Source organism: Zingiber officinale, chromosome 6A, assembly GCF_018446385.1.
Source record: "Zingiber officinale cultivar Zhangliang chromosome 6A, Zo_v1.1, whole genome shotgun sequence".
Taxonomy (NCBI): Eukaryota; Viridiplantae; Streptophyta; class Magnoliopsida; order Zingiberales; family Zingiberaceae; genus Zingiber; species Zingiber officinale.
The window spans coordinates 124433616-124447107 of NC_055997.1; the positions used below are offsets into that span (position 1 = coordinate 124433616).

General features: G+C 45.1%; 1 pseudogene; it reads left to right on the forward strand.

Moving 5' to 3' along the window:
- Positions 1-9201: 9201 nt before the first annotated feature.
- On the forward strand, positions 9202-11621 carry LOC121994380 (annotated as a pseudogene).
- Positions 11622-13492: the final 1871 nt, after the last annotated feature.

Genomic DNA, 13492 nt, shown 5'->3' on the forward strand with positions numbered 1-13492 from the left:
TTTGATCTCCGAGCCGCTGCTCGATAATCTAGTACAGGACCACCTCTTTTCCATAGGACCTGTCAGATTGAAACGATGCCAAGGCGGAGTTTTATAGTAGTCGTTCGACTTTGGCGTTTAACGTCGCCGCTCGACGGTCTTTGGGTCGGGGGGTTTATAGTCGTCGGTTCGACTCTAGAGTTTAACGTCGTCGCTCTACGGTCTTCAGGCCGGGGGGTTTATGTCGCCGGTTCGACTCTAGAGTTTAATGTCGCCGCTCGACGGTCTTCAGGCCGGGGGATTTATAGTCGCCGGTTCAACTCTAGAGTTTAACATCGCCGCTCGATGGTCTTCAGGCCGGGGGATTTATAGTCGCCGGTTTGACTCTAGAGTTTAACATCGCCGCTCGACGGTCTTCAGGCCGGGGGGGTTTATAGTCGCTGGTTTGACTCTAGAGTTTAATGTCGCCGCTCGACGGTCTTCAGGCCGGGGGGTTTATAGTCGCCGGTTTGACTCTAGAGTTTAACGTCGCCGCTCGACGGTCTTTAGGGCGAGGGGTTTATAGTCGCCGGTTCGACTCTAGAGTTTAACGTCGCCGCTCGACGGTCTTCAGGGCGAGGGGTTTATAGTCGCCGGTTCGATTCTAGAGTTTAACGTCGCTGCTCGACGGTCTTCAGGGCGAGGGGTTTATAGTCGCCGGTTTGACTCTAGAGTTTAACGTCGCCGCTCGACGGTCTTCAGGCCGAGGGGTTTATAGTCGCCGGTTCGACTCTAGAGTTTAACGTTGCCGCTCGACGGTCTTTAGGCCGGGGGGTTTATAGTCGCTGGTTCGACTCTAGAGTTTAATGTCGCTGCTCGACGATTTGATGGAGCCTGGCCGTTTGGCGCATACTTTGTTTTTTGATTTCATTCCTGCATTCAAAGGGAGCCAAAGAACGGAAAGTATATATAATGAATTACATTGGCGCACCTTTCACCCAGCTCGGTATGGCTGGAGATGGTTAGCACTCCACGATCATTCTAGCTGTCGTCCGTCTTCATCTTCGAGGTAATAGGCGCCCAATCGGAGCTTCTCGATGACCTTGAAGGGCCCAGCCCAGGGAGCCTCCAGCTTGCTCACATCGTCGACCGACTTCACCTTCTTCCATACAAAGTCACCGACCTGGAATGCCCTTGGAATTACTCGCATGTTGTAATTCTGATTCATTTTCTGTCGGTACGTCATTAGCCAGATGACTACTTTGGCTTGCACCTCGTCTATCAGGTCCAGCTCCAGCTGCCTTTGCTCGGCGTTACTCGCGTCGTACTGTTGCACTCGATCAGATTCCACTCCGACCTCTACGGGAATGACAGCCTCCCCTCCGTACACCAAGTGGAAGGGTGTGACCCACGTTCCTTCCTTAGGGGTAGTGTGGATCGCCCATAACACGCCTGGGAGCTCATCTACCCAGCTACCCTCGAGATGGTCGAGCAGAACTTGAAGAATCCGAAGGATCTCCCGATTGGCGACTTCGGCCTTCCCGTTGCTTTGCGGATAGGCAACGGAGGTGAAGTGCTGCTGAATGTCGTACCCCTCGCACCATTCTCGGAGCTGCTGTCCGACAAGCTGCCGCCCATTGTCAGACACGAGCCGACGTGGAATGCTGAACCGACATATTATGTGCTGCCAAATGAACTTCTTGACCATCTGCTCAGTTATTTTTGCCAATTGCTCGACCTCGACCCATTTGGAGAAATAGTCCATCGCTACAAGTAAAAACTTTCGCTGCCCGGTCGCTATAGGGAAAGGTCCCACAATATCCATGCCCCACTGGTCGAACGGGCAGGACACTGTAGATGCCTTCATTTTCTCAGTGGGCCGGTGGTTGGAGTTGTTATATTTTGACAGGAAAGGCAGGTATCGACGGTCCGAACGGCATCTTCCTGGAGGGTCAGCCAACGAGCGGCCACCCGGGTGTCCTCCACAAGACCCTTGATGTACTTCTTTTAGTATATATTTCGCGTCCTCCGAGCTGACGCATTTTAGCAATGGTCGGGAGAAAGCCTTCTTGTAGAGCTGATCCCCAATGAGGGTGAACCGACCGACTTTCCTTCTCAGCAACTAGGCCTCTTCCCGATCGGATGACGTAGCTCCCGATCGTAAAAATTCCATTAAGGCCGTCCTCCAGTCGCTTGGGAACGTGAGACCCTCCATCCTGTCAATGTGAGCCACTAAGGCTACATGCTCAATCGTGTGTTGGATGACGATCGACGTTATTGAACTTACTAGTTTGGCCAATTCATCTATCGCCTAGTTCTCCGCTCGGGGGATCTTTTGTATGACAACCTTGTAGAAGTTAGTTTTGAGCCTTTCGAAGGCCTCCGCGTAGAGCCTGAGTCTGGGGTTGTTTATCTCGAAGGATCTTAAGAGCAGCTGAGCGGCAAGCTGAGAGTCTGAGTAGATCATTACTCGGCTCGCTCCTACATGTCGAGCGACCTGCAATCCTGCTATGAGGGCTTTATATTCTTCTTTGTTCCAGCCGGACAGACAGATGCATCCGCTCTTCTTGAGGGGAGATCAATAGAATACCAATACCGCTCCCGAGCCGAGTGGATGACCCATCCACATATACTCTCCGTAAAGCTTCGAGTTCGGAATTCTGCACTTCGGTGACGAAATCCGCCAGCGATTGTGCTTTAATGGCCGTGCGGGGTTGGTACTGGATATCGAATTCACTAAGCTCGGTTGTCCACTTAATAAGCCGCTCGGATGCCTCCGGGTTGAGGAGAACTATCCCTAGAGGGTTGTTCGTCATGACGATTATTGTGTGCGTGAGGAAATAAGGTCGAAGTCTCCGAGCGGCGAGGACTAGCGCGAAGGCAAGATTTTCGAGACCGGTGTAGCGGGACTCAGCATCCTTTAGAATGTGACTCAGGAAATACACGGGCTATTCTTCTCCGTCCTGTCGCACTAATGCTGAGCTTACAGCGTGCTCGGTCGAGGATAAGTAGATGCGGAGCGGCTCGCCGGTGTTGGGCTTAGCTAATACAGGCAAAGAGTTTAGATAAACCTTTAATTCCTCAAACGCCTGATCACATTCTTTGTCCCATTGGAATTTGGTAGCTCGACACAGAATCTTGAAGAAAGGCAAGATCTGATCGACCGTTTTGGAGATGAACGACGACAAGGTCGTTATCCGACCTGTAAGGCGTTGCACTTCCCTCAAGTTTCTGGGAGGCGGCATGTCCTGCAGCGCTTTCACTTTGCTGAGATTCGCCTTTATGCCCCGCTCGGTAATAATATACCTTAGAAATCGGCCGCTCTTTGCTCCAAATAGATACTTCTGGGGATTTAGCTTGACGTCGTACGTCCTCAACGTCTGGAAGGTTTCCTCTATATCTGTACAAAGGTTGGCCGCTTGGATTGATTTAATAAGTATGCCATCAACATATACCTACAGGTTTCGCCCGATCTGCTTCCGGAACACCTTTTTCATGAGCCCCTGGTATGTGGCACCGGCGTTCTTCAGTCCTAATGGCATTACGTTGTAGCAGTAGGTGGCGTCCGCCGTAATGAAGCTCACTTTTTCCTGGTCTTCCCGGACGAGCGGCACTTGGTGGTAACCCTGATAGGCATCCAGCATGCATATCAACTCGCATCCAGCGGTCGAGTCTACCATCTGGTCAATTCAGGGCAGAGGGTCAAAGTCTTTTGGGCACGCCTTATTCAGATCCTGGAAGTCGATGCAGACCCTCCACTTATTGCCCGGCTTGGAGACCAACACTACATTCGCGAGCTAGATCGGTAACTGCACCTCCCGTACGTGGCCGACCTCCAAGACTCTCTCGACTTCCGCTCGGATGATGACGTTCTGCTCCGCACTGAAGTCCCGCTTCCTCTGATTGACGGGCCGAGCGTCCGGCCGGACATGGAGCTCGTGCTGCGCGACGATCAGCGAGATGCCTGGTAGCTCATGCGTTGACCACGCGAAGACATTATGGTTGCGTTGTAGGCACCTGATCAGCTCCTCCTTCGGGCCCGCTTCCAGGTCTGATGCAATGAATGTGGTGGCCTCCGGTCGACCATCCTGGATCTGCACCTCCTCCTTTTCTTCATAAACTAAGGTGGGAGGTTTTTCGATTATGATGTTTACCTCAAGGCGCAGCGCTTTCCGAGCGGACTTCGATTCAGCTCGAATCATCTCTACATAACATCGTCGGGCGACTAGCTGATCTCCGCGGACTTCTCCCACCATGTCCTCCACGAGGAATTTGATCTTCTGACAGAAAGTTGAGATGATCGCACGAAACTCGTTGAGAGTCGGTCATCCCAGTATCACGTTATAGGCGGAGGGGGCATCGACCACGATAAAGTTAGTGGTCTGCGTCCTTCGGAGCGGCTCCTCTCCTAACGAGATGGCCAGCCTAGTTTGCCCAACCGGCAGAACCTCATTGGCAGTAAATCTATACAACGGGGTTGTCATGGGCAGTAGTTCGGCCCGGTCGATTTGAAATTGATCGAATGCCTTCTTGAAAATAATGTTGACCGAGTTACCTGTATCAATGAATATGCAGTGAATAGTATAATTTGCTATTACTGCTTGGATGATGAGTGTGTCATTGTGCGACACTTCAACTCCTTCTAGGTCTCTGCGCCCGAAGCTGATCTCGGGGCCCTGTGCCCGCTCTCGACTGCAACCTACTGCATGGATCCTTAGCTGTCGAGCGTGCGACTTTCTGGCCTGGTTTGAGTCACCGCATGTTGGTCCACCAGCAATGATGCTGATCTCGCCCCGAGCAGTGTTGCTCCTGTTTTCTTCCTCCCGAGAGGACGGTCTCATTCGCTCTTGCGAGACTCAAGGATTGACCCTTGGATGACGATGATGTTGTCGTTCGGGGGACTCCCTAGCCACCCGTCGCCCGGTACTCTGGTGTCGATGGCGTCGATCGGGCGAAGGTGATCGACGTCGATAACTTCTCGGGGTCGAGTGAGTAATCGGGCCGAGACTCCGACAATCACAAGTGTTGTGGGTTGCTGACTGGTGAAGCGAACAAAACATGGGAGTCCATACCTTTCCTTTTTTGCTTGGGTCGATCGACCGCCACATGCTAGACAGCGTGCGTCCTTGTTTCCTGATGAGGGCGCGTTCCCTCAGCGCGGGGTCCTCTTGGTGGCTGATGGCTGGCCAGCGGCCTCCGCTCAGCCAGAGCTGAAGGCTCGGACGGGGCTTCTTTCCTCCTGGCCGCTTGAGCTTCTTCCACGTTGATATATTCGTTTGCCTTCTTCAGCATGTGGTCGTAGTCGCGGGACAACTTTCGGATTAGCGAGCGGAAGAAATCCCCATCAACTAAGCCCTGAGTGAAGGCATGCATCATTATCTCGGATGAGACCGTGGGGATATCTATGGCCGCCTGGTTGAAACGCTGGATGTAGGATCGGAAGCTCTCTCTCGGCCCTTGCTTCATGGAAAATAAGCTGACGCTCGTCTTCTGATATCGTCTGCTACTTGCGAAGTGGTGGAGGAACGCCGTCCGGGAGTCCTTAAAACTCCGAATCGATCCGTCCGATAACCTCCGGAACCATCGTTGCACCGAGCCGGACAGTGTAGTGAGGAAGACCCAGCACTTAATTCTGTCAGTATATTGATGGAGAGTAGCAGTGTTATCGAACTTACCGAGGTGGTCGTCCGGGTCAGTCGTGCCGCTATACTCCCCCAATCGCCAGGGGGCGTAGTGCCTTGGGAGTGGATCCTGCAAAATCGCCTCGGAGAATTGGCGATTAATCCGTTCGGGGGATGACTCAGTTTAAGGCGCTTTACCCTTTTTGACGTCCTACGCGAGAGCCTCATCGGATGACCCCTGGTTGGCTTGGGCGACGGAGGGCGTCCGAAACAGGGCTCGATGAAATGGAATCGGGGTTGGCGGTGCATCTCCTGGCATGCCGGTCTGCCCCTTATTCTGTGCCCAAGTGGAGTATTGCTCTGGTCGATCTTCTTGCGCCGCTCGGCCACCTGATGCCGAAGTCGCCTGCTGCGCCAGTCGCTCGGCTAACGCTTTTTGCTGCTGCTGCTCCACGATTTTCGCTGCTCTTGCCTCGATAAGAGCATCGAGCTCCTCTTAAGAAAGCGTCACGGTGTGCGGTCGTCCAACTCCTTCCATCTTCTCCTCTCGGATTCAGGTGCGTTCCCACAGACGACGCCAATTTGATCATGTCCGAGAGTCGAGTCGACGGACGCTGGGGATGTGGCGCTCGCTGCTGTCTTCGGGTGAGCTTCAAGGTGATGTGGACCTACGGCGAACCTGCAACAAAGCCGAGCTGGGAAGGGGTTCCCGGCGATGACCCTCCGACGCTCAAGTCAGGCAACGACGAGATGAAGCAGAAACAGAGTAACGAGACTGTAGCTACAGTGAAGAATTGTGCATATCTCTGTTGAAGTCTAGAGGTCCTTATATAGGATCCCGAGGGGGCGCATGCACACTTGTCGAGGCTTGCACGCTTCCTAAAGCATACCTCAAAATGGACGTGTCAGAAAAGTGTGCCTGACGTCATACCGCAACCGTTCGAGCATATCTCCAACATGATAGTGGAAACTTCCACCGTACAATCTTCTGTCCGGTCTGGTCGCCGACCATGCTGTCTGTCGGCGGCGCATGCCTCGAGAAGAATATCGCCAGCTATCCATTTTGTCCTCTTCTCTTGTCTGTTACTAGGCCGAGCAGGAGAGCCGCTCGGTCGCATGCTCGGACGGGCATGCAGCCTTAGTTGTTCGGTAGCTTGGCCGAGCGGACATGCCGCTCGGCGCATCGACTCTTTTATACGAGAACCCCTGAGCATCGGAAACTCGACCTATGATCGAGCTGTCTTCGCGCCGGCATGGGCGCTATCACGGCCAATCGGCGAGGTGACCTCCCAGCTCGGTAAGACTATTGGGCTGACCATCTTGACTTTGACTTTCATGTGTCTTTGACCACTGTACAGTCGGGCCCCCTCCTTCACCACAGGATCAGAAATCTTAAAAAAGAGATCTATATCGAGCAATTACCGAGTTTTATCATCAAAGGGTAAGAAGAAAAATTATACAAATTAAAGAAAACTATTTATAGACTCAAACAAGCAATAAACATTTCTCTTTACAAATTATCTCTTCCATCCTCATACATTCTTACAAAGTTTCTCATATATTCTTGTTTTCTCATCGTAGATTCATCCAAATTCCAACAAATATGGTGTGTGGCAATAAACACTCCTCTTCACAAAGTCTCTCTTCCATCCTCGTACATTCTTACAAAGTCTCTCATATATTCTTGTTTTCTCATCGTAAATCCATCCAAATTCCAACAAATCTGATTGGTGTGTGTGTGTGTGATATTCTGCTCACTCATATGCACAATGTTGTGAGTACCTGAGTGGGGTGAGGTGCCCAGAATTACTCGGGGTGGCCCGAATGACTTCCGGGCGCCCCGCACATGCGAGGCACCCATGGGGGTGAGTAGCATATTTTTTTAGAACTTAGGATTTATAATTTAATATTTTGTCTTTAGAGTTTGGATTATGATATTAAAACTAAAGAATTTTTTAAAAAATATATATACTATATAACTCAACCCCTAAATACTAAAGATTTTTTATTGGCACAACCAATAGCTTAAAAAATAAATAAAAAAATTGATTGAGGTGCCTCGACCTATGAAGGGCACCATGTTGACGCTCACGATGGATGTGCAGGCTAACAGCTTCTTATATACAATATTTTTCTACATTGGATGGCGCCCAACCAGTATTGTTTTCATTTTTTTTTTTGTTTGTTTTGTTAAGCTCTCAGCTCTCTCTCTCTCTCTCTATATATAAGATTTTGATATCCTACGCGCTTGCACAGTGCGTGACTGTGCGCGTGCAGGATATCACTCATTTCATTTCTTTAATTTTTTTTAATTTTTGAATTAAAAAATAATTAAAATAATTTTTTTTAAAAAATTATTTCTAAGGTTTAAGCTTTGGATTATAATTATTAAGCTTTTTTTTTTTTTTTAGATTTTACCTCTAGCTAGGGTTCAGGCTTCCTAATTATGTTATAGTGTTTGGTTTAATAAAAAATTTAAAATAAAATAAATTTAAGTATTTATTGAGTATTGTAATATGTTGAGGAGATATATTAATGTATTATAAATTTATATAAGGAAATGTTATTTTTTTTAATTAATTTTTTTAATTTAAAATATTAAAAAAGAAAAAAACCAAGTGATCTCCCCTCTCTCTCTATATAAATATATATATTAATGGCGGGTCCCCTTACTCCTAGACCATGACAAGGAGATTAGTGGGAGACAATGACTCCCATCTGTTAATAGGTAGGGGATCATTGCTCCCCACTAATGCAAAGACTGGATCAAAGACTGGTCCAATTTTACGGACCAGAGGATCTCATCCCCATATTAATAATATTGAGTGTCTGGATTAGACATCCGAAATATATATATACACTTGAGAACCTAAAAACCTTTTAGTTTTAAATATTTTTTAAATATTATAATCTAATCGTAGACTCTAAAGACAAAATTAACTAATTGACTTAATCCTAGAGATAACAAAATTTTAAAAAAAATCTACCAAAAAAACATACGGAATTTAATCCAAGCACCTCAATACTGTTAATAAAAAAAAAAAATAGATGAATACACCTCAAAAATAAAATCTAATTGATTTAATCCTAGAGCTAACAAAATTTTTTAAAAAAACTACCAATAAAATGTACGAAATTTAATCCAAACGCCTCACTACTGTTTGTTAATAAAAAAAATTGGATGAAAGCTCCTCCAATACATTGTAGGCGTCTCAAGTTAGGACGTTGATGAATCCGTAACTAACTGTTTGTAGGATAACAATTATATATATATATATATATATATATATATATATATAATTAAAAAATAGTAGTCGTACATTTTTTTTTAAAAAAAAAAAAGACTTTGCTTCTTCTCCTTCCCGCGAACGTTTCTTTACACAAACCTATTTATATCCTTAGATCCCTTGTGAAATCCTAAATCTATTGCGCCACCGCCGTCGCCATCCGTTAACCCTAAATCCCTCGTGAAAATTCTAAATTTCCACAAGTCGTCGTTGCCGCCGCCATCGTCGCAGAGTAGCGAGCATAATTAAACCGCTTCGAATCTTTTTGTTGTTTTTTTAGTGTGGAGTCGTTTAAAGTTGTGTTTTGCATATTTGTGCAGACCCTTCGTGGAAGAATGGTTGGTGGAAGACCTTTAACAGGAGACTTGAACATTTGGTTCAAGCGCCTAATTTTGTCCGGTGATGGAAGGAAGATTGAGGAGACTGGAGAAGTGATGGCAAGGTGGAAGGACCTCCCAATGGAGCTTTTACTGCGAATTCTTTCGCTCGTGGACGACCAAACGGTGATTGTGGCTTCAGGTGTTTGTACTAGCTGGAGAAAAGCTTTGCGGTTGGGGCTCACAAAGTTTTCTCTATCATGGTATTATTCTCCATTCTGTGGGTTTTTTTTTCACTTCTTTTCATATTTATAGTGTCGTTTACTTTTGACTTGCTTATCTTATTGCCATTGGTTGTGTATTGGTTCCAGTAAAGAATCTTGTTGCCTTTAACTTTATATGAATTTTTTTTCCTAGCCTTTTTTTGTAACTTTGTTCAACTAACAAAACATCCTCTACCTTTCCCTTAGTACAAGCTGCACATAAATCCACATAATCTCTCAAAGTGCTTTATCTTTTAAGAATTCTCATTTATGATATTGCTGATGAATCACGATTCCAAGTTTCTGACACAAAATATGTCGTCATGCATATTTATCTCACAAAGATAAATATGCTGGATGTTGAAGAGAGTTTTCCTAATCTGACGGGAATGGTCACATTTGTAAAGTTATCACACTTCTTTATGTTTATATTGTGACAGTGAAACTATTGTTGCTTCCTTTGGTATTTTGTCTGTCTCAACATCTTGATTACTAGTCTAATGAATGCACATTAGATTGTTGGTTGCAGTGTGATACCCATGTGGAAGCTATAATTTGTTCGCATAATTCATAAATATCCTCTCAAAACTTCTCATACGCAGTGCAGATGTCATTTCAACTCTCACATTTGCATGAAGCACTACTCTTGTAAGATATTTCAATCATGTGCCCCTTGATGCGATACTGCTTATGAACCTGTTGTTCTGCATTCATGTTCCTTGGTTTAGGAGCTTGGTGGACACCATAAATATACTGTCTTCTTTAGTATATATCAATTATGTGTAAAAATTCGAGTCACTAAAGAGGGCTTGATATATCTCATGTCTTTGAAGTCCTATTCTGTTAATCCTGGTTGCAAGTGCCAGTATCAGATGAACAGTCTTGTGCAGTCACTTGCCCCCAAGTTTATCCAGCTGCAGGTTTTGTCTCTTAGACAGAACTGTAGATCTCAGCTTGAGGATAGTGCCGTGGAGATTATCGCTAGTTACTGCCATGAATTGAGGGATTTAGACCTTAGCAAAAGTTTCAGGCTGAGTGATAGTTCTTTGTTGGCTTTGGCTCATGGATGCTCTCACCTGACAAAACTCAATATTAGTGGATGTGAAGGTTTTAGTGATTCTGCTCTTGCATACCTTGCCATTTACTGTAAAAACCTGAAAAGCTTGAATCTTTGTGGATGTGTGAGGGCTGCAACTGACCGTGCTCTACAGGTAGGTACTCATTCTTAGTAATTTGGTACACTACTATCCTTTATGAACTTACAACTAGAAACTGATAAAAGTATTTTTTTTTTTTCCAGGCTATCTCATGCAATTGCTGTAAATTACAATACTTAAACTTGGGCTGGTGTGAGCATGTTAGCGATGCAGGAGTTATCAGTTTGGCGGCAAGCTGTCCTGATATTAGGGGTTTGAACTTGTGCGGTTGTGTACAAATAACAGGTAACATATTCGAAGAGTTTACAAACAGATTGTCGTAATAAATGATTAATAGTAGGTATATTTTTATATAATACTAATAAGTCATGATTCGTAATGACAATTCTAGGTGTTCTTGTTTATCAATTTTGCTTGATTGGGCCTAGTAGACAGTCTAGATGATTGGTTCTCATCATTTAATTTCTATCTTTTGAAGTTGTTTGTTCATCATAATTCATAATACCAGAGTGTAACCTTAGTTGTAGTTTTTATGTGACTTTCAGTAAGCATTTTTAGTTTGTTTGCACCCTGATCAGCTAGCATGTCATTCTTAACAGTCCATTTTCACTTAACCACCTTATATGTACCTTTTGTCTATTATTTCAGATGACAGTGTGATTGCATTAGCAAATGGTTGTCTTCATCTACGCTCTCTGGGTTTGTATTACTGCAAAAACATCACAGACAGAGCCATGTACTCGCTTGCAAACAGCCGCTCGAAGAGGAAGCAGGGACTTTGCTGGCAAGACAACAGTCATGAACAAGACGGGATAGTGAACCTGAATGTCAGCCAGTGCACAGCCTTGACAGCTACTGCGGTTCAGGCTGTTTGTGACTCCTTCCCTGGGATTCATACCTGCTTGGGAAGGAATTCCCTCATCATAAGTGGCTGCCTCAACCTCACTTCTGTGCATTGCCATTGTGCTATCAAGCTCATCAGATCAGTAAGATAATCTCCGCGAGCCATGCTTACTAGCAATGCACTTCACAGTGCTTGAACGGATTTTATAAAACTAAAGGAAAAACCTCACCAATCAAGCCTGTAGATGTATGCTTCAATCTTCTTACTCCTACGATGGTCGGTTGTATATATGCGAGTTTTATGGTCGATCTATGTTTCCTCTAAATAAAGATCGGTATGTGCAAAAGGTTGGTGAATCCCAATGTGGCCTCTAGCGTAGTTTTGATGTTAGTGATCAGCCCGACCTTTTTGTTTGTCATTGTACTTATAATGCGGGACTCAATATATAGTTTTTAGCTTCTTTATTGCATTTATCTGAGGGCAATTTTCTGTTTAGTCTGTTCTGTTTCTGTTTCCTTGTAGAATTTTGACCACTGAATAAGGTGGGTGACCTAGCTATTCAGATCATTTAAAGACAGATTTATGGGATTTAGACTTTCAAGAATTATCCCATTCAAAGAGAAGAGCCCTCTCTTTGTCCTTTTATTCTTGAATTAAGCTACATGCATATAATTGCTACCACAGAATCTATATAGGACAAGTAGATCTCTTTTGCTGATTCTAAACAAAACCAGGCATCATTACAAATAAGATTCAAGATACGACATGAACAGTAGTAGAACTCTCTGCATCAGGCATTCATGGCACATTGATGTATTATTGACTTGAGGACAATTTAATTGTTTGTGATACGAATTAAATATGTGACTTAATTTGAAGCAAAGTAAGCATCTATTTTTGCTGTGAGGGTTGTGGTGGAGTTGACTTGGCTGTTCAAGAGGTAGCCTGCCGCCAGCCGGAACTTCCCGGATCCACCAACGATGGTGTATTCCGACACGCCGACCGACTGGAACAACCCCAGGCCGGCGATCGAGCTCCCGTTGTATTTGCCGCCGGTGAACACGAGGTTGAACATGGTTCCAGAGGTGAGGTCGGTCACGTCGTCGGAGATCCCGAGCCCCTGCATGGCGCCCAGGAGCGGCGAGTTTGACTCGGGACCTGCCCGGAGGACGTTATCGAAGACGACGAGGTCGCCAAAGTGGCGGGGGTTGCCGAGGCTCACGGACAGCACAGCCGTCACGTTGTGGACGTAGAGGCGGAGGTGGTGGTGCTTCGAGGGGCTGCGGGCGGTGGCGATACTGAAGGCGGAGGCCGACAAGAGGAGGAGGAAGAGGAGGGGAGAGACGGGCTGAAGTGAAGCCATCGGAGTTGGAAATGGACGCAATCTACTGGGTGCAACAGCATTCTATATATGGCAAAAAAAAATCTAGGTAAAATCTGACGTCACTCTCATGGTGACACGTTAGACACAAACAACGGGTCCAATCGGTTGTTTGGGTTGACTTGGTACTTGTATTCTATGCTCGTCACTGTCCAAGTAGGTTGGTCAAGTCTTGAATTATTGATTATTCTTTTAATTTTATTACAAGAAAAAAAAATCTAAAAATTAAGGAAAAATGATTAGTTTACGATATCTAAATATATAATATTATCTGTTAGCAGATTGTTCTATATCTTATTAACGATTTTGTCATATTAATTATATTTAATCACTTTTAACATCATTTACTTATATCAGTTAACTTTTTATAGTTTAATATATACTTTATTGCTTTCACGTCATCCATTTATTTATATTGGTCAACTTTTTGAAGTGTAACATATTTAAAGTGTTATTGTTGAAAATAATTTTGCTTGAAAATCAAACATAATATTGAACAACATATTTAAAGTGTAATTGGTGTTTAAAAAAAACACATGGATTAGTTTGTCACAATGAAATTATATCAACTTATTTAAGACAATCGATCTCTTGTCGCGGGTATTTATTTGTTATCTTAATTAATTAACAATTTTTTGGGTCTTATTGTGACTTCTAAAATGCA